Source organism: Malus domestica, chromosome 06 (genome assembly GCF_042453785.1).
Source record: "Malus domestica chromosome 06, GDT2T_hap1".
Taxonomy (NCBI): Eukaryota; Viridiplantae; Streptophyta; class Magnoliopsida; order Rosales; family Rosaceae; genus Malus; species Malus domestica.
Genome location: NC_091666.1, coordinates 28,445,920 through 28,468,311, shown reverse-complemented (window position 1 = coordinate 28,468,311; position 22,392 = coordinate 28,445,920). Strand labels below are relative to the sequence as shown.

The window sequence follows — 22,392 nt, the reverse complement described above, 5'->3', positions numbered from 1 at the left end:
AAAAGCTTTTTAATTCAGCTGTAAGAAACTGCAGACATGTTAAAAATTTGAATAGAAGTATGACTGGCTGACGTGGTAATACCGTACCATCTAATAATTTCTCAAGTAAAATCATAGTGAGCTAAAGTATCCGCCACAAAATTTGCCTCTCAAAAACAATATATTTGAAAACTTGATAAAAAAAACAATAAATATTGAAAATGAAAAATGGTCATAATTATTGATTTAGTTAGAATTGGTCTCATCAATAACAGATTCAGTTCCAAACCAATATTATTACATCAAAAATACACGCAAACAAACAATAATATAAGTTTCTGTTACACAAACAGAATCTTTGGAATTATTCTCATAAGTGACAGATTCAATTCCAAACCAATATTATTACATCAAAACACATGCAAACAATCAATAATATAAGTTTCAGTTACACAAATAGAATATTGGGCATTATTCAATTTCACAAAGGGCAAATAAGAAACCAAGATCGATCAATGTTTGCAACTTCACACAACACACAAACAACGAACGGATTCTTCCTTGCAGGACGAATGACTCGACACGTATATAGTCAGCTCTGTTACTATAACGAAAGTCGAGATTCACCGCAAAATCAACTAGCACAAAGGAGAACTCACTGCAGTCTCACAAGTGCTTCTGAGGCTTGATTCTACAAAAAGGATATTACAATACAAAAGAAACACAGTTACCAAATAAAATCTCAATGGATACATATTCTCAATGCATACATATTATGTCTTTGCCAGACTTCTGTATAAGATTGGTCATGCAAATTGTAAGGGAAAATGATTTCTACACTCCGATACACTACTTCCTCTTTTTCGTAGCCTAACAATTGAATAAATCAAAACACTAACGAACAAAAACATAAGGAGTGCATAAGAAAAAAAAAATAGGAGCATGAAAATCATCAACCTTTTAACTTTCTAACGTAATAGTTCAAATGATTATGTTGTGGAATTTTTTTTACAAAAAAATGCTACTTTTACCACATTTTTCATACCACCTCTCTAATAGAAATAAGACCCACATATGATGATGGGCCCTACCTCTATAAAAAAGATGGTACAAATATGATACAAAAAATATGATAAGTCTAGAATTAATCAAATGTTTATGCAAGAACAAAAGTGTGTACCTTGAGTGAATACCAGAAAAGCTTTCATGACACCACATATTTTCTCTCTCATAATACAGGTGGATTTCAGGAATATGTTGTACCTTTGGATGATCCATGCCTCCTCTTACGGACTCTATAAGTTGCATTGGAACAGAATACAGATCCAGGCGTTCTACGTTAGCAAGGAACTCCATGCCCTGCGGCAATGCCTTTAACCCCATGCAGTTCCCAATGTCTAAGACCTGGAGATTTGGCATCGCCCCTTTCTCTATAGTTATACTATTCAATACCGAGAAGCTGCCCAACAGCAAATGCTTAAGCTTTATGAAGCCTCTGGAGAAACACAGATTTTCGCCAACATATGCATTAGATAGGGTAAGCCTTTCAAGATTCGGCAATGCTTGAATGTGAGGCAGCAGATCTTCTTCAAGTCTAGACCAATGTAGACACATACGTGTCAGGTTATGTAGTGCATTAACTTGAAGAAACCCCTCTTCATCACTAGCCATTAAAAACAAAGAGTGAAGGAGCTCTAACTTTTGAAGGGAGTCACAGAGGTCCATCTCGTCACATGCTTTCACATTTGTAATACCAAGGCTTGTAAGTTGGGTCATATTCCTGATGCCCTTAATAATCTTTGCTTCTGATTCAACAGATTGCAAAACTTGCAGTTTCTGTAATGTACTTAGATCGGATGCTGCTTTTGTCCCATTGAGAAATCTAAAGGCCATCAAATCAACAGCGTAACAATACATGATTAGATGGCGTAGGTTTACTAACTTGGAGATTGCTTTTGGAAGTGCCTTTATCTTACTGTCACGGATGTTCAAGGTTTGAAGGTTGCGCAGCCGTCCCATGGATTCTGGAAGCTCCTCAATTAAAGTTCCCTTCAAATTTAAATATCTTAAGTTGAACAAGTACACTAGTTCATCTGGAAATCTTTCAATTGGAGCATTCTCCAAATATAGAACTCTCAACAACTTGAATCCAGAAGGCAATTTCTTGAACATAAATATGCCAGCGCCAAAGACAAAAAAGCAGCGAAGCTTTGACATACCTGGGCAAGAATTAATTTCTCTTTCAGCTGTTTGAATTGACAGTCGGCGGATTTCACCGTTATCTACTATTTCTCTGCCAACATACGTAGCACCAAACTTTTCCTTTTTTGATGTCGACAAAGCAAGCTCATGCAATAGATCATGCATCTTACATGCTTTTAGTCCTCCAGCTTCATTCTTTTCAACCTGTAGCATGCTACGAACAATAAGTTCCACAAGATAGCCCTCTGCAACTTCTTCTGGTGTGACCCCATCAATTGGTTCAACAAACCCTTCAGCTATCCACAACCTGATCAACCTTTGTCTTTTGATGAGATAATCTTCTGGGAAAAGGGCACAATATAGGAAACATGGCTTCAACCGGTTGGGCAAATTGTTGAAACTAAGCAACAAGATGTTGCTCATTGGTTCCAACATAGGATGGTTAGTCAAGTGCCAATTTAAGCTGTTATATACGCTTTTCCATTCCGATGATGACCTCTTGGAAGACATTAGACCACCTAAAGTTACCACTGCCAGAGGTAGGCCTTCACACTTATCCACAAGTTTCCATGCTAAGGATTCAAGCTCTGGTGGACAAGATTTATTATCGTAAGTTGAGAATGCTTTCTTGCTAAAGAGCTCCCAAGCTTCATTGTTTCCCAAGGGTTCAATTTCAATAGGACAACTTTCAACTTCAAAAGAATAGAATGCTATGTCTTTCTTTCGAGTTGTAAGCATGATTCGACTTCCATGATGTCTATTAAGAAGTGGTATCCTTATTTCTTGCCAAAGTTTAATGTCCCACACATCATCCAATACAACTAGGTACCTTTTAGACTTCAAGTATGTCGACAACATCTCTAACAATTCTTTGTAACTCATGGAATCCAATTGTGCAGTCACCTCTTCCTTTCTTCCTTGGTGGAATTGCTTGATCAGATTTTTGAATAAGTCTTCGATCACAAAAGTTTGAGAAACAGTGATCCATGCATAACAGTCTGTTGAATTGTGGCCAAGTGGCCAAGTGGACAACAAAACAAAACAACTTTCAGCTAATAAACAAATCAAAATAAAAAAAGGTGAAAGACATCATGATGAGGAGGCATCATGATTATGTTTGTTGAAATGAAAAATTGATGGTCATGATGATGTTTTTGAATTTTTTATTGGGTGCTTTTGTATTGATGAAGTGAGGATACGGAAGTGAGAATGATAGAGGAAGTGTGCACCATTTTTCTGTTTTAGTAGCCCATCTTTGAGAGAGCAAAGAGAGCTGCAGAGAGCAGAAAACTAAGAGCAGAAAAGAAGAAGAAGGTGCTCTTCTTTTTGGTTAGCAATCATCCATCATAGTTATTGTTGTAATAGCTTTGAGCTACATGTATAGAGAAGAAATTATTCATTATATTGCTTTCTCTATTTGTTTCTGTGGTGTGTGAGAGCTATTGGGTGTATTGGGTTATTTGGGTTGTGAGATTGCCAACACTTTGTAAACTCCCATTTGGTTGATAGTGGATTATTGGGTGAGCTCCTACTGCTCCGAGGACGTACTCCAGTTATACTGACTGTTGAGGAACCTCGTTAAAATCTTGGTGTCTTTAATATTTTGTTCTTGCATTTCATTTGATATATTTCCTGTGGGTTATCAAGAGTTTGTTCCATAAGGTTTGGTGCTATCCTAGCACAACACAGTCAAAATGCCACTTTACATTTTCGTTGTTGAAGGTATTGGCAACAAGAGTTGTCTTGCCTGATCCTCCCATCCCGACCACAGACACAACCATTTCATTTTCCTCTCCATTCATCAATAACCCCATTAACCTTTGCTTCTTGTCTTCAATCCCGATTAGTTCGTCTTCCATAATATAAAGAGAAGACTTGGCTTTGTTCTTCACCCATCTGGGAACACTATCCGAACTTGTTCCTTATATTGTAGAGACACGATATCTGTCATTCCTCTCGGGAATGGCTTTGATCTTTTTTGTGATTTTCTGTAATTTTTTGGCTATTCGATGCCGATGCCAAAGATTCTTTGGAAAGTAAATGGTTCTGTGGAGCAATTTTGCAAATGGAGTCGCACTTTGCTTGTCATATATGTGATACAGGAACTCATCAATGACATTTTCAGCATCGGAGGTCAAATCTCTGACGCTTGTAACCCACGTTTTCTCTCCTTCTGTTTGTGGTTCCTTGCTTTCAGCATCTATTAAGAAAGATTTCATGCTTATGAGCTCCAGCTTAAGCTCATCAACTTCATCTCGAACTGCCGCTATGGAACATGCTTCGTTCTCAAGAATGGCCGCAATTTTCCCAATCAATAGTGATACAGCTGACTCCATTTTGGCCTTCGATACTTGGTATGCAATCTGTCTGCAGAAAAGACAAGTTTCAAAACAACAGAAAAAGAAAAAAAGAATGCAATGGATAAATTTTTGTATTTTACAAACTATATGCTTAGTTTTCAAAACGAAACCACAAGCCAAAAGAAATCAAGATCTAAATAAGGTACTAAAGAAATTTAAATTTCTGTTCTTAACTTTCATTCTGTTTAACAAAGGGCCATACTTCAAAAGTCCGAAAACTACTTCTTCCAGAACAAAGAGTCTTTTTTGCAAGAACACAGAATTAAAGAATTTGGTTCCAGAACAAAAATCTATGATTGAAAATTTCGAACTCATTCAATCTAATTCTTCCATCAAATTTCATGGATTTTAGTCAGTGTTAAAGGATAACCAAAAGTTTCAATTCTTTGTAGGTGGCAGTTGACAAGTACCACAAAATTGTTGTTAAATGAAAGTACACACGTCGAAAAGAACAGAATGTTTTGGGTATAGTAGATTGGACTCTACACAAACACCACACAATTGTTTGCACGACCCGTTAATCAAACATTGAACGACACGAAAATAACAGGTATTGGGTCCACACGTTAACCATTATTCTAAAAATCCCAACGGCGCTAGGCGGTTGGCCACCGTCTCCATTAATGTCTAGGAATTTGAAAATTAAGAAATGAAGCCTAAACCTACTTAGCGCCTGCCTAGACCCGTCTACACAGAAAATAGATAACTTTCACTTTACATTTTATTTTTTCAAGATATTGTAATAAACTTGTTGAATACTTTTATTTTTTTTTTCAATAAATTGTTATAGGCTTTACAGAAAATAAAAAACTTTCATTTTGCATTTTTTTTCTTCAGTATATGTAATTGTTGAGGAAGAAATCGAGTTTGAAGTCTTGTGTTTAATGATGAGTGCTCAGAATCTGAATTACATATATAATAAGAAGAAAAAAAGTGAAACAAAAGTCAGATGTAGCTCATAAGCCCTTAATTTCTCTCAGAAAATTTCCAGAAGGATATTAGATAAGGAAAACTAATGAAAAGGGCTTGAAAACTTTGAGTTTTAATGATAAGGACAAAATAAAGGGTAAAGTGAATAGTACCATGATTGACTTTTTAGTGTAAAATTGTGGTTTTTCGTTAAAGTGGACAGTACCGGGTACTTTTCGTTAAAGTTCCCTATTAGATATGGTAGTAAGAGTGCAGAATAACATACCATGGGGCATATGGAAGCTCGCAAAAGAGTTGCAATGATATGCTTCAGTTGGTTTCATGGAAGAAAATATCGATATCGCCGATATTATCGGTTTTTCAGGTAATGGATATTTAAATAGGTATCCAAATGGTTTTCGGCAAAATATCGCGATATTATCGATAATATCGAGATATTTTGGAAATATCGCGATATTTTTTTAACCGTGCTACTCGAAGAAGAACGCCGGAGCTTCTACAGCTCCGGCCAACCACAAACAAGGGTTCTAGACCCCGATCTAGGTATCAAACAAAAGCACGAGACGAGAGGAGTGCGTTTATACCTTCCATTTGTCGTGAAACGACCCGTGGTGGTCGGAAAACCTCTCGACACCCACGGTCTCGCCGGAGATGGGTGCGCCTATTCCCGGGCTGATTCCGTGCTAAATCCTTGGTAAAAAGGACAGAATAACCTCAATAATCACATCCAAGCAACAAACCAACACGGAAAGAGAGTTTCGAGGCTTACCTAACCATAACCCATGAAGAACTCGCCGGAGGTTCTTGGGGTTTCGTCGAGTTGCGCAGCGACGGGAGAGAGAGAAAGAGAGAGAGAGAGACGACGGCGTGTAGAAGGTGATGACAATGCCGTCGACGGAGTACCACGAAGGGTGTGCGTGGGTGCTCTCGGGTGTGGGTCAAAGGGTGAAAGAGTGAGGGTCTTCGAGAGAGGGAGAGTGAGTGCAGAGAAGAAAGAAGGAGAAAGAGGTCACGGGGTGGGGAGAGAGAGAGATATGTGAGGGTGCTAGGGTGCTGCCATGTGGTAGCTTGAGAGAATTTGGAAATCAAGATGAATGGTCCAGATTTGGTTAAGATAGGGGACTAAAACGATAATTTCATAATTATTTGGGGAACCACAAAAATATATAAAAATTTGGGGTTGGGTTGTTACAGTGTGTCTGTGTGTGTGTGTGTAGAAGTGGGGTGCACTTTGAAGTGTGTGTGTGTAGAAGTGGGGTGTGTGTGTGTTATCCGAGAGAAGAAAAAAAAAATCCAAACCTGCTTTCAAAATATCCAGGCTATGTGTCAGTCTGTGTGTGTTATCTGAGAGGAAAAAAAAATGCAATATATAAAGTGTAAAATATTGTACTAATTCATTATATATAATGATTGTGGTGTCTTTAAACTTTTTTCATTAATTACTACATATTTTTTACACTCACAATGTTTGCCAGCTCGCTATATAATCAATTTAAATCAGTTAAATCCATCATGCAATGCATTTCCTTCCAATTTTTTGTGATAAACTAATAGATAATTAACTAAATAAACATCTTGCAAAGTTTCAATTAAAATTTCCAAGTTTTTCTTACAATTTCCGTGGTTTCCATGTAATTTTTATCGATATCGATATTTTACCGATATTTCCATCGATATTTCCGTGTTTTCGGACTACCGATATTTCCGATATTACCGATATTTAATACCTTGGTTGGTCTGACGTCGTTATTGTTGGGCTCCTTTGTCAATGAAAAAGTTAAAAGTTGTTTGTGTGGAATTAATGCCCACATTTTTTCCTTATCTAATTTTTTTTCTTCTAGTTATGTATTAAAGGTTATAAATGTAGTTTCATTGGTTTTTGGTGGTTAAGTTCTATTAATATATAATTTAGATATATCCTGTACAATGTTTTATTTTATATTTAAACTATTAAATTAAAAATGAATTAACAAAAAAAAAAAGAATACAGAAGGAAAAAAAACTATAAAAATTATTTTCCAACTGATTCAATGCATTTTTTTTTAACTTTTCATTTAAATATAAAAAATCAACCATTTCTTGAACTTCATACTCTTAAATGGAGCAGTTGTATTCATCTCATCGAGAGATTTTTTTTTTAGTGCTTGTCCGGAACACGGAATTATACATCATATGTCAGAATATATGTGGTGAGATATTTGTGTTAAAAAATTAACAACTTACAATATAAAACTTCCTCCTACGTAATAACACGTAGTGTACCACTCGTATTACGGACATAATGAAAAATTTCTTCTATCACAGCTACAATCACATGCTGTTCATGCGATGAGTGATTTATTTAGTATATGGGGGAGAGGCCTATGCATAGACGCCCTGCCCTCTGAAACCTTTCTCCATTCATTGCAAGCTATCTTATCTTCTTTAATTGTTTTTTAACTGACACAATGTCCATTGAAGTTACCTGTGCCCCATGAACTGTTGCTTTCATACTTTTTTCGTGTATGGCTATGTCATGCCTACAACTCCAGTCTGAGATGCCCTCCAAGCTTCCTGAGTGCTGGAGTCAGCAGGATGTACAACCATCGCGACGAAGAATATTGGGCTACCTTCCTGCTTCAACTATGAAAATTATGCATAGCACACACTTCGAAATATAGCCAACCAAATTTATGAAACCTTTCAACTCTTCGGCTGCTTTGCTTCCTGAAATGAGTTTCACGGCTTTGAATAGACCTTAAATTTCGTTGTTGATGTTGTTCACCAAAATCTTGAACAACTTCACAAGTCTGCCACCACGTACAACACGAGCAAGCTTTTCGGCAGCGGGTTTTTCAGCAACGCGCTTCATAACGATTTCAAACTCCTCAATAATATGTCAACCTTTGATTGAGTTTCTCCACTTTGCTCATTCTTGAAAACCTCTGTCCTCAGTTCTTGAATGCATTCCAACTCTGACATCTCCCCCCATTCAAGCTTTCTAGAAACCGGTTTTCTAGCAACTGAGTGCTTAACGACCTCAAACACGAACATTAACTGAACATCAACTTTTGACCTCGTCGACATTCTGCTTCCTTATAATAATCTCGAAGACCATCGCGATGAGTGCTTGTTCCTTTGAAGGCTGCATACGATAGATGTTAGCAAAGCGGAGAACCTTGGTAGCTTGGGGTTGCCCTTTTACTTTTTCATTCTTAAATCTTGATGGCCATGTCAGTCTTGCTCTTCTGCTTCGGACTCTATCCTCTAAAGATATAATTATCGGTTACAAACTGATAAATTTAGTTAGAAACCCTTTCATTTCAAATGAATAAGCTTTGACAAAATTCTTCATTTGGCTCAAAAAATTGACCCCACAAGAAATTTATAGCTTCAACTATGAAAATTATGCATTGCACACTCTTGGAAATATAGCTAACCAAATTTATGAAACCTTTTAGCCGTCCGACTATTTTTCTTCCTGAAATGAGTTTCACGGCTTTGAATAAACATTTAATTCCTTTCTTGATATTGTCCACCAAAATCTCAAAAAACTTTTAAGTCTGCTACCATGCACATGAAGAGCAAGCTTTCCGGCAATGGATTTTCAGCAACGCGCTTCATAATGATTTCAAACTCGGTCCTCAATAATATATCAACCTCTGATCGAGTTGCCCCACTCTGCTTATTCTCCAAAACCTTCGTCATCAGTTGTTGAATGCATTCCAACTTTGGCCTCTCTCCCCCTTCAAGCTTTCATAAATCGGCTTTCCAACAACTTGCTTAACGATCTCAAACTCAGACATTAACTGAACATTAACTTCTGACCTCATCAACGCGTTCTTCTTTCTTCCAATAATCTCGAAGACCATAATGATGAGTTCTCATTCCAACTTTGGCCCTCTCCCCCTTTAAGCTTTCATAAATTGGCTTTCCAACAACTTGTTTGACGATCTCAAACTCATATGCAGAAAGAAAGAACAAGAAATGTCAAGGGAGCGTTTAGAGGAACGAGAACTCATCACTATGGTCTTCGAGATTATTGGAAGAAAGCAGAATGCGTCAATGAGGTCAGAAGTTAATGTTCAGTTAATGTCTGAGTTTGAGATCGTTAAGCAAGTTGTTGGAAAGACGATTTATGAAAGCTTGAAGGGAGAGAGAGGCCAAAGTTGGAATGCATTCAACAACTGATGATGAAGGTTTTGGAGAATAAGCAGAGTGGGGCGACTCGATCAGAGGTTGATATATTATTGAGGACCGAGTAAAACCCATTGCCAGAAAGCTTGCTCCTCATGTGCATGGTAGCAGACTCAAAAGTTTTTCGAGATTTTGGTGGACAATATCAAGAAAGGAATTAAATGTCTATTCAAAGTCGTGAAACTCATTTCAGGAAGCAAAATAGTCAAAGGGCTAAAAGGTTTCATAAATTTGGTTAGCTATATTACCAAGAGTGTGCAATGCATAATTCTCATAGTTGAAGCTGTAAATTTCCTGTGGGGTTCAATTTTTTGAGCCAAATGACGAATTTTGTCAGAGCTTATTCATCTGAAATGAAAGGGTTTCTAACTAAAATTTATCAGTTCGTAGCCGATAATTATATCTTTAAAGGATAGAGTCCGAAGAGGAAGAGCAAGACAGACATCAGCATCAAGATTTAAGAATCAAAAAGTAAAAGGGCGATCCCAAGCCAACAAGTCTTCCACTTTGTGAGGGTCAGGAGGGGGACATCTATCTTATACAGTCTTACCCTTACTCTGCAGATAGATTGTTCCCATGACTTGAACCGTGACCTTTCTGTCACAAAAGGAGCAACTTTTCCGTTGCGCACTTGATGTTGGTTTCCTTATATGGTTCTTTTGATTCAATTCTGTTCACAGTCCGAAGCAGAAGATCAATATGGAAATCAACATGAAGAATAGAGAATGAAAAAGTAACACAAGAAAAATAGCTAGGTAGATTCGTTAGGAGGTGGTTCGGTTTTGTTGTTCAAAATTTGTATTATTTGGACGTCGTCCTTCTATTCAATATGCTAACAATAAAGTCTCAGTCATTTGTTGTATAAAGTCTAACCTTAGTCTTATTTTTTGGTGTTTCCCTTCAAGCTCAAGCAGTTTTTTTCTATCGATGCTCCTGGCTAGCAAACCGCTCGGCCTCCTCCATCAAAAGGGTACCATAATCCAATTTGAATCAATCAGACCCAACAAATTTATCTCACCACTTACGGAAACATGAAACAGTTGACGTACAAGCTACATTACCTGGTGTTGCAGCTTGTCAGAATCCACCCATGAACTGGAACAGCAGTCCCATAACACGCGGAGTTCACGAACAATATAGAGCACTTCCACATGCGTTTGGGACAAGTAGTATTCCGGCCACACTGATAATCGTAGCAACCGAATGAGAATATCGTGTTTACAAAAAGAATAATAACAAAATCAAGTTACACAACCTGCTCACCTGGAAAAAACTGAAGCCATAAGATTCTGTGCACAAAATTACTATGCAAATCCGAGAAACACATATTTCACATGACAAGAACAGAATGATCCTTTCGTGTGAAGATGCACTCTATCACAAATATAGAAGGAATAACTGGCGAGTTTCTTCATATGAAAGAAACGTTTCTCATCCGTTGGATGAATGAGGAAAAAATATTCCCAATATATTAATTAGGAGAAACTATCTTGGGATAATGGTGGAAACATCCCTAATTGATTGTGATATGTAGGGATTCCTTACTTAATTGAGTTGATCTTCGATTGAGAATGTATTAAAAATAAGATTTAGTAATTAACCCTATATTTAATACTGGTGACTTCCCCCAAGAGAGGTTTAAGCAGTCGTAGTTAGCTGCTTGAACTTCCCGCGAAGTTGCACGTGCGAGTATTTGTTTGCCCCTCCCAATTTAATGAGGGCAATCTTGTCTTCTTCGGAATAAAGTACACGTGTCGTCTTTTGAATTTCTAGAATTATTTTTGGCTCCACAATATTTATTTTATGAGAGTAACTTACATGACACAAATATACTATCACTATAGCATCTTATTGCAATGATAAATTGTCTTGTAAAGAGAAACCTACACATGTCAACATTGTATTATTAGCATAAAACGTCATACATTGTACTTATGTACCCATTCCGAATAAGGTCTATGTAGCTCTTGGCACGTATAATTTAGGGTCTTCTAGTTGGCCGTGCGGCAAATTCTAGAATGCATTCTTTGTCATTTGTCAATCATGTGAGAAGATTATCAACTGAACTTGTTTGAAACACCACAACCTCTATGGGTGTGTTATCCACACACATCTTTTGTTAATTTCTGCCCTTTGATTTTCTTCAATTCACCCGATCCAACGGCCGAAAATTAGAAGGGTGTGTGAAAAGTAAAAAAAAAGGTATGTGGATATCACACCCCAACCTCTAAATTCTAGAATGCTCTCTTTGTTAATATTCTTAACCTAGAGCCACTCATTATTATGATATAGTTGTATTCCTCTTCACTTGTAAGTGATAGGTTTTAGGTTCGATTCTCGCCAAAGACGAATTTGAACCACATCATACCCCTCCCCTTTTTTTTCTTGTTAAACGATAGATTTTGTTAGATTAGCTACGACAGGATTTGAACCCAAGCCGTCATGTAAGAGCTCAACTTCCCCTTAATTATATAATATCGTTTGCTCAAAAAAGAACAATAATATATATATATATATTGTAAGATCCCACATTACCCAGAGGAGTGATTCTTATATGTATATTCTCATCTCTACCTAGCACGAGGCCTTTTGGGAGCTCACTGGCTTCGAGTTCCATCGGAACTTCGAAGTTAAGCGAGTAGCGCACGAGAGCACTCCCATGATGGGTGATCCATTGGGAAGTTCTCGTGTGAGTTCCCATAAACAAAACCGTGAGGGCATGGTCGGGACCCAAAGCGGACAATATCGTGCTACGGTGGTGGAGCGAGCCCGGGAAGTGATCCTTCCTGGGCTGGGATGTGACAGATTGGTATCAAAGCCTAACCCTGACTGTGATGTGTCGACGAGGACGTCGGGCCTCTAAAGAGGGTGGATTGTAAGATCCCACATCGCCCAGGGGAGTGATCCTTATATGTATATTCTCATCCCTACCTAGCACGAGGCCTTTTGGAAACTCACTGGCTTCGGGTTCCATCCAAACTCTGAAGTTAAGCGAGTAGGGCGCGAGAGCACTCCCATGATGGGTGGCCCACTGGAAAGTTATCGTGTGAGTTCCAAGAAAGAAAACCGTGAGGACGTGGTCGGGGCCCAAAATGGACAATATCGTGCTACGGTGGTGGAGCAGGCCCGGGAAGTGATCCGCCTCGGGCCGGGATATGACATATATATTCTTAACGTAAAATACATAAATTCCTTAGGAATGTGAGATTTGTGCATTGTACATTGACAAAGGTTTTTAATGAATATCATTTATTTATTTTTTTGGTATTAGTAAGATATTTACACAAACCGGTCAATCATATTATTATTAGGGTAGTACATTGCTATTTACGCACTTCTTTTTATTTGTCATACATTCTTGTTGATTTTGTTCATTGATTTCTTCAATTTATTTGATCTGACGACCTGAAATTGAAAAATATGTGTGAGATGTAAAAATGAGTGTATGAAATATGAATAACACCACCCATTTAATATTATTTTTTGGGTGATGTTATATACACCAAATTTATGTGCCAAATGTGTTCACTAAATGATATGACACGTATAACACCATATAAATTTTTATTACAATTATTAATCAAATCAAACTTGAATTAAAGTAAAATTTTGATTGGGCCACTTAACATTATTCTTATTATTTATTTACTTTACAAAAATCACTTATTTTCTTCTAATACGGTATATATATGCACACATTTTTTTTTTTATCAACAAAGAAATTTCTATTAAAGACTAAATCTTCTTGTACATCTATCCCATACAAGCATTATGAAGCCTCCGGAGAAACACAATTTTTCGCCGACATACGCATTAATTAGCCCAAGCCTTTCAAGATTCGGCAATGCTTGAATGTGAGGTAGCACATCTTCTTCAAGTCTAGACCAACGTAGAGACATACGTGTCAGGTTATGGAGTGAACCAAACCAAAGAGGTACCTTTTCTAGTTTTCCGGCCAAATAAACCTTTTGAAGGCCTGGAGGAGGCGAACTTAGTGCATTAACTCGAAGAAACTCCTCTTCATCACTTGCCATCAAAAACAAATAGTGAAGGAGCTCTAACTTTTGAAGGGAGTCACATAGGTCCATCTCGTCACTTGCTTTCACATTTGTAATACCGAGGCTTGTAAGTTGGGTCATTTTCCTGATGACTTTAATAATCTTTCCTTCTGATTCAACAGATTGCAAAACTTGCAGTTTCTGTAAGTTACTTAGATCCGATGCTGCTTTTATCCCAATGACATACATAAAGCCATAATGATAATTAGTGTAACGATACATCGTTAGATGGCGTAGGTTTACTAACTTGGAGATTGCTTTTGGAAGTGCCTTTATCTTACTGTCACGGATGTTCAAGTTTTGAAGGTTGCGAAGCCGTCCGATGGATTCTGGAAGCTCCTCAATTAAAGTTCCCTTCAAATTTAAATATCTTAAGTTGAACAAGTACACTAGTTCATCTGGAAATCTATCAATTGGGGCATCCTCCAGATCTAGAACTCTCAACAACTTGAATCCAGAAGGCAATTTCTTTAACGTGCCAAAGACAAGAAAGGAGCGAAGCTCTGACATACCAGTGCAAGAATTAATTTCCCCTTCAGTTTTTTGAATTGACAATCGACGGATTTCAGCTTTATCTACTATTTCTCGGCCAACATATGTTGCACCAAACTTTTCATTTTTTGATGTGGACAAAGCAAGCTCACGCATAAGATCATGCATCTTACATGCTTTTGGTCTTCCAGCTTCATTCCTTAATTCAACTTGTAGCATGCTACGACCAGTAAGTTCCACAAGATAGTCCTCTGCAACTTCTTCTGGTGTGACCCCATCAATTGGTTCAACAAGCCCTTCAGCTATCCACAACTTGATCAACCTTTTTCTTCTGATGAGATAATCTTCTGGGAAAAGGGCACAATATAGGAAACATGGCTTCAACGGGTTGGGCAAATTGTTGAAACTAAGCAACAAGATGCTGCTCATTGATTCTAGCATAGGATGCTTAGTCAAGTGCCAATTTAAGCTGTTGTATACTCTTCTCCATTCCGATGATGACCTCTTGGAAGACATTAGACCACCTAAAGTTACCACTGCCAGAGGTAGGTCTTCACACTTTTCCACAAGTTTCCATGCTAATGATTCAAGCTCTGGTGGACAAGATTTGTTATCATAACTTCAGAATGCTTTCTTGCTAAAGAGCTCCCAAGCTTCATTGTTTTCCAAAGGTTCAATTTCAAAAGGACGACTTTCAACTTCAAAAGAATAGAATGCTCTGTCTTTCTTTCGTGTTGTAAGCATGATTCGACTTCCATGGTGTCTATTAAGAAGTGGTATCCTTATTTCTTGCCAAAGTTTAATATCCCACACATCATCCAATACAACGAGGTACCTTTTAGACTTCAAGTATGTCGACAACATATCTAACAAATTTTCATAACTCATGTTGGGAGCAGCCTCTCCATAAATGGGGGTAAGGCTAGCCGACATTCACCTCTCCCAGACCCTGCGTAAAGCGGGAGCCTTGTGCACTGGGTACGACCTTTTTTTTTTTTTTTTATGGAATTCAAATGTTCAGGCACCTCTTCCTTTCTTCCTTCGTGGAACTTCTTGATCATTTGTTTGAATAAGTCTTCAATCACATAAGTTTGAGAAACAGTGATCCATGCATAACAGTCAAATTGTCGCTTTACATTTTCGTTGTTGAAGGTATTGGCAACAAGAGTTGTCTTGCCTGATCCTCCCATCCCGACCACAGACACAACCATTTCATTTTCCTTTCCATTCATCAATAACCCCATTAACGTTTGCTTCTTGTCTTCAATCCCGATTAGTTCGTCTTCCATAATATAAAGAGAAGACTCGGCTTTGTTCTTCACCCATCTGGGAACACTATCCGAACTTGTTCCTTCTATTGTAGAGACACCATATCTCTCATTCCTCTCTGGAATGGCTTTGATCTTTTTTGTGATTTTCTGTAATTTTTTGGCTATTCGATGCCGATGCCAAAGATTCTTTGGAAAGTAAATGGTTCTGTGGAGCAATTTTGCAAATGGAGTCGCACTTTGCTTGTCATATATGTGATACAGGAACTCATCAATGACATTTTCAGCATCGCAGGTCAAATCTCTGACGCTTGTAACCCACGTTCTCTCTCCTTCTGTTTGTGGTTCCTTGCCTTCAGCATCTATTAAGAAAGATTTCATGCTTATGAGCTCCAGCTTAAGCTCATCAACTTCATCACGGACTGCCGCTATGGAAGATGCTTCGTTCTCAAGAATGGCCGCAATTTTCCCAATCAATAGTGATGCAGCTGACTCCATTTTGGCCTTCGATACTTGTTATCCAATCTGTCTGCAGAATAGACAAGTTTCAAAACAACAGGAAAAGAAAAAAAGAATGCAATGGATAAATTTTTGTATTTTACAAACTATGTGCTTAGTTTTCAAAACGAAACCACAAGCCAAAAGAAATCAAGATCTAAATAAGGTACTCAAGAAATTTAAATTTCTGTTCTTAACTTTCATTCAGTTTAACAAAGGGCCAAACTTCAAAAGTTCGAAAACTACTTCTCGAGTCTTTTTTGCAAGAACACAGAATTAAAGAATTTGGTTCAAGAACAAAAATCTATGATTGAAACTTTCGAACTCATTCAATCTAATTCTTCCACCAAATGTCATGGATTTTAGTCAGTGTTTAAGGATAACCAAAAGTTTCAATTCTTTGTAGGTGGCAGTTGACAAGTACCACAAAATTGTTGTTAAATGAAAGTACACACGTCGAAAAGAACGGAATGTTTTGGGTCTAGTAGATTGGACTCTACACAAATCCTACACAATTTTTTGCACGACCCGTTAATCAGACATTGAACGATTCGAAAATAACAAGTCTTGGGTCAACACGTTAACCACTGTTCTAAAAATCCCAGTGGCGCTCGACAGTCGGCCACCGCCCCAATTAATGCCTAGGAATTTGAAAATTAAGAAATGACGCCTAGACCTACTAAGGCAGCCGCCTAGACCCGTCTACACAGAAAATAGATAACTTTTATTTTGCATTTTATTTTTCCAACATATGTAATTGTTGAGGAAGAAATCGAATTTGAAGTCTTGTGTTTAATGATGAGTGCTCAGAATCTGAATTACATATATAATAAGAAGAAGAAAAAGTGAAACAAAAGTCAGATGTAGCTCATAAGCCCTTACTTTCTTTCAGAAAATTTCCAGAAGGATATTAGATATGGTAGTAAGAGTGCAGAATAACATACCCTGGGGCATGTGGAAGCTCACAAAAGAGTTGCAATGATATGCTTCAGTTGCTCTGAGTCGTTATTGTTGGTCTCCTCCTTTGTCAATGAAAATAAAAATATCAAATATGAGACGAAGGGATTGGAGCTCGCTCTTATCTATTCTCATTCGATCCAACGGAGAAACAAGTAAAATTAGAGAAATTCAATTTGGAATTAGAAACAATTGGAAGAACATACTCTGGGGCATATGAGAGCTCACAAAAGAGTAGCAATGATATGCTTCAATCGCATTAAGCTATAACTTACGGTATTGTTGGACTCCTGTGTCAATAAACTCGATGAAAATATCAAGTATGAGACGGAGAAAAAGATGAAGATTATAATTTATGAAAATTGGAAAATAATTGAAGGCATGAGACAAAGACCGATACCATTGTTTGATTAAAAAATTGGACAATAATGGAAGGCATGAGACAAAGACCATTACTTTTTGTTTTTTGGTAGAAGACCATTACTTTTTGTTTGATTTAAAAAGAAGGACCGATTATAATTTATGAAAATTGGAAATAATCTAAGGCACGAGACAAAGACCAATACTATTTGTTTGATTAGAAAAAAGAAAGACCAATACTTTTGGCATTTTGTGTACCGTGAAACTAAAACCGCGTAGGTTGTATTTTGCTCGCCGACAATATTTAACGAGGTGAGGTCCTATTAACTCGTTACTTAGTACTACAGTTTAGTGATATTTTTCTTTACTTATTAGTGAGTCGTCTTTGGTCCGATTCTCGTTAAAGGTGAATTTGAACTACATTATCACTAACCCATTGTGAAACTTAGTTCACCTCATCTCCTTAATATAACTGTAAATAATAATGTTTGTTAAAAAACAAATTAAAAAAAAAACCCTCTGTAAAACCAACTACTTTTTAAAACATCCATAAAACCAACTGCTTTTTAAGTCTCTAATTTAACACTAGTCATGGGTGAGCTACTAGCTTAATAGGGTAAAATCAAAATGCATTTAATTCAGCAGAAGCAATAATAAAGCATGAATGCAATGGTTTCTCTTTATTCTATTATGTTAACCCAATCATCAAATAACTCTATTTCTTTTTTCAATGGTCATTTTTCAGTCCACGAATTCAAAACTCAATTTGATCATTTTATCTGATTTTAACTGAAAGGGTTTCGCTCCCTTATTTGGTGACTTTGAGCAGAACATAGATCTAGGTGCCCCGAGCGTAGACTCAACTACTTTTAGTTCCATGTTTCTATAAATCTCATACTTTCCAATTTAAGATTCCAACAAATGATTATAGTTATTCATTTCCATTAATACTCTTCCAACGATTCCACCAAGTATGACATATTTATCGTTCATAATAATTTTGCATCAATCTACCAAAGTGCAATTCTTGTTTCTTGCCAGATTCTAGACTCCAAGTAGCTCAACACCGCTGCCAATTCTTTATAAGGAAAACTAATGAAAATGGTTCGAAAACTTTGAGTTTTAACGATAAAGTGAATAATACCATGATTGACTTTTTAGTGTAAAAATATGGTTTTTCGTTAAAATGAACAGTACCGTGAGCTTTTCTGTCACGCCCTGATCCCAACATACGTCCAGAATCGACACGTGACGTCACCAAATACCTGTATCTCTAACATACCTTCTTTAAATATTTGTCGAATGGCTTGTGAGACAAAAGATCTCAGGCAGTTGAGAGTCAAAACATTTGTAATGTGTATGCCTTCTTATAATAGCATTTCCTTCAGTACCTAGTCCTCCACTTTGAAAGAGTAAGGCTTGGCCCTATAGTCATAATAGTCGACGGTACGTTCACCCCTAGTTGTCTTGATATAAACTTTTATCCCTCTTGTTGTAATGGGCTTGGTGAGAGTAAAAATCCTTCCTCTTACCAAGAGACAAATATGTTTGGTGACTTAGCGAGTAGCTAAATGAGGCAAGAGATGATGCAATGGGTGTCTAAATGGCCAAGATCTCTTCACTTGGTAGAACTTGACTTCCACTTCCCACTTGTTGATAGGGGTTAACCATATGGGGGTTCCCTTGGTATGTCCTTGCTTCGGCAGAGGCATGGTTGTAAGCTTGTGTCATCACCTCAGAGTAAGTCTTCCAAGTGTTGGAATTGATCATGTGCTTGAAGAAACAATCACGTAGGCCTGTCGTGAAGGCTTTGAGGGCGATTTTGTCATCTGCCTCAGCGCAGTGAGAATACTCATGGATGAAGCGACCGACATACTCTCGTAGTGACTTGTCTGGCTTCTGGTGAATAGTGTACAACTTATATGCAGAATGTAAGCGATTGGTCTGGAAGATGTGTTGAGAGACAAATAGTTTCCTTAGTTCCTCAAATAAGTCTACTGTCTCGGGTGGAAGACAATAATACCAGTTTAAAGCTCCGCCAAAGAGGGTGGAAGGGAAGAGAAGACATCGTTCTTCGTCGGTGTGCATCTGATATGCCATGGTGGACTCAAAGAGGTTAAGGTGTTTAATCGGGTCCTCCCTTCCAGCATAGAGTTGTAAACCAAGCTTTTGTTTTGTCTTCGCTTGAAGGGGGTGTCGAGGATCCTCCTTGTGAGAAGGCCAGGCCTGGGTTGGTTCTAGTCAGGTATCTCGGCCTGATGTTCGGCCTTCACTTTGTTTACTTCCTCAATGAGCTGTAGGACAAGGGGGTCTTGAGTGTAGTCGTGTACCACTGGAATTTTCTTCCGTAAGTCTTCATTGCCTCTTGGAAGTAGGAAAGTTTGAACAAGAGCATGTGGTTTTTCCTTGGACTCACTGCACTGACTTCTAAGGCGAGTCTGTCGGAATACCTCCGAGTCCCCTATACCTTCATATTCCTCTGGGACTTGTCATTCCTTCCCTAGATTGGCAGTCGGCCTGGGCCGTGGTAGAGGACCGCGTATCTCATAAACCCTTGGGTCATTGATCTTTGAGCTTATGTGGATGGATTTCTCTCGACGTTGCTTCAGGAAGTCCCGACAATTGCGATAAACAGCTTTCGATCATTCTGCCGCTTCCGCAAGGAGGAGTATTCCTCCACTTCTCCTGCTTCGGGTTGAAGCAACTGGATTGAGAGAAGTCTCATGTTGATTATCATATCGATGGGTAGCTCGCTCCCTATCAGGGATATCTATGTCGAAGGCAGGTGACCCTCTGTGTTGGGGGGGCACCCAGTTGATAGTTAACTTCCATGGGGGCAACGAGTTCATATGTTTGAGCATGCCTAGCTTCGTGGAGCATCTCGAAGAGCTTCTCATATTGCTCCTGGAGGACCTCATCCTTCATTGCTATCTTGTTGTTCTGAACTTCTAGCTTATCGACTTTAGCTTGAAGAGCAACCCTCTTTCCTTCCTTCTTTCGTTGCTTCGCACTAGGTGCAAAATGGGTGTTATTTTGTGTATTGTGGCTTCCTTCGCTCCCCATGTTAAAGAGAGATGCATGGTTAAAAGAAAGTGTACGAATGGTGGAAACCAACTTGACAAAGCTGAAGAGAGTGGGAATAAGTGTCGTTCCCACAGACGGCGCCAAATGTTAATGCACAAAATCAGTGAGGACTTTGGTACAACAGAAAGTGTCAAGTTTGTGACCTTCGCTAGATTGCTCCGGTCACTAGTGTGGATAAGTATGTAAACGGATAGAGACAAGGAAGCAAACGTACGTGGTTCACCTAAATTGGCTACGTCCACGGAGTAGAGGAGTTCTCATTAATTGTGAAGGGTTTACATAAGTTCAAGCTCTCATTTAGTGAGTACTAGGGAATGATTTAGTACAAATGACATTAGGAAATATTGTGGGAGAATGATCTCCTTTTATAGAAAATAGTTTCTAGCTTTGTTCTGACATTGACACGTGTTATGTTGTGATTGGCTTCTGATGTTGACACATGTCGTGCTATAATTGGCTTCTGATGTCGACACATGTCGCACTGTGATTAGCCTTCCGGTTGGAGAGAAACTCTTCTGGGTCCTTGACGGTATAACGTTGACCGGTGCTCAGTAGTTTCGGGATTGGTCAAGTATGATACAAATAGTATATACATCTATCGTTTTATGGAAGCTTTCTCCATATTATATACACCAGATTGTTTTGGTGAAGGGGGGAGGGTTTTTTTGGTCGATAACTTCGAAATTCGAAATCATTTTAGAGGAGCTATAACTTACAAAACGTTAACCCTAATTACATGTACACAACTCCTACTTTTTACTAATCCCATGCGCAGAAATTGAGAATTTTATTTAGTGTAGAAACTTGAAAACAGCAGTAGGTTCTCCTTATGAGATACAAGAAAGAAGAGGAAAGTGAAGATTAATTTTTGGGAGCATTTTGCTCACCGTTATAAATTTTGGTATATGCTTATTATACACTTAATTATTTGTTACGTGTTTTTTCATTTAACTTTGATTATTTTTTTTTAAATTGAAAAAGTAATATTCAATGTGAAAGTTAACCGCGTATCAAATGATTAGATATACAATAAGTATACACTATAATCATAATAGTAAACAAAAATGCTCCCGTAATTTTTACATACTTTAAAAGGGAGGAACATTGAGAAATTAGTGTTGGGGTTTGGCTTTACTTATAGAAAGGTGAAAGACCAAAACCCAAATTATGGAAGGGGAGGAGCAAAAGTAAGACCTCCGGTGGAAGAAGCACTACTTTTAAGTTTAAGAGGGTATCTATCCCTCACAAATTTTCAAGAGAATGAGTGTGGCACAGCTGAGTGAAACGTGAGGGGAAGAGTGAAACTACACGGGGAAGAGGAGTGGTCACGTGGGTGCGTCCCACCGACCAAAACCAATTATTTGAAGAAGAAAAAAGACATTAAATAATTGGTAGTGCACTGATCATAGTAGAATTATAATAATCTCTTGATATTCCGAGTTTTGTAAAATTTTTGTCGTATCTTCAAATTTTATTGCGTTGGAGTTCACGCAATCGTAGTGAGGAGAGCACTACGGGAGTATGTGTCTGTCTTTAGATCAAGCCTAAACAATAATTAATTACGTACGAAACTTAATTATTAAATACTAACGGAGATGAGCCTATTTGTCCATTTGCTTAACGAATCTAACGATTAGCCCCTTAATATTACAGTCTACAACCTGCAATAATGACAAGGATCCTCTTTGTATCCTTTTTGTGGGGATTCGGAGAATCAATCAATCTTATTCGTTCATCGTACATCGTATGGTTAAAAATCATTTTAAATTTAAATTTTAAATTTTAAATTGAATATAAATAGTACTTAACGAAAATTGATCGCACAATATACGATGAAGAAACAAGATTGATTTATCCCTCGGATTCCCACAAAGAGGATCCGAAGAGGAGGTATAAGACGAACGAGGATCCTCTCTGGATCCTCTTTGTGTGGATCCGAAGATTAATTAATTTTGTTCATACATCGTATATTGTAGGATCAGTTTTCATTAAGTATTATTTATATTTAATTTTAAATATAAAATTAAA

At 37.8% G+C, this 22,392-nt stretch overlaps 2 pseudogenes; both read right to left on the bottom strand.

Annotated features, from left to right (window-relative positions):
• Positions 1–255: 255 nt before the first annotated feature.
• On the bottom strand, positions 256–4,567 carry LOC103433419 (disease resistance protein RPM1-like; annotated as a pseudogene).
• An 8,699-nt stretch (positions 4,568–13,266) lies between these two features.
• Positions 13,267–17,262, bottom strand: LOC114825489 (disease resistance protein RPM1-like; annotated as a pseudogene).
• Positions 17,263–22,392: the final 5,130 nt, after the last annotated feature.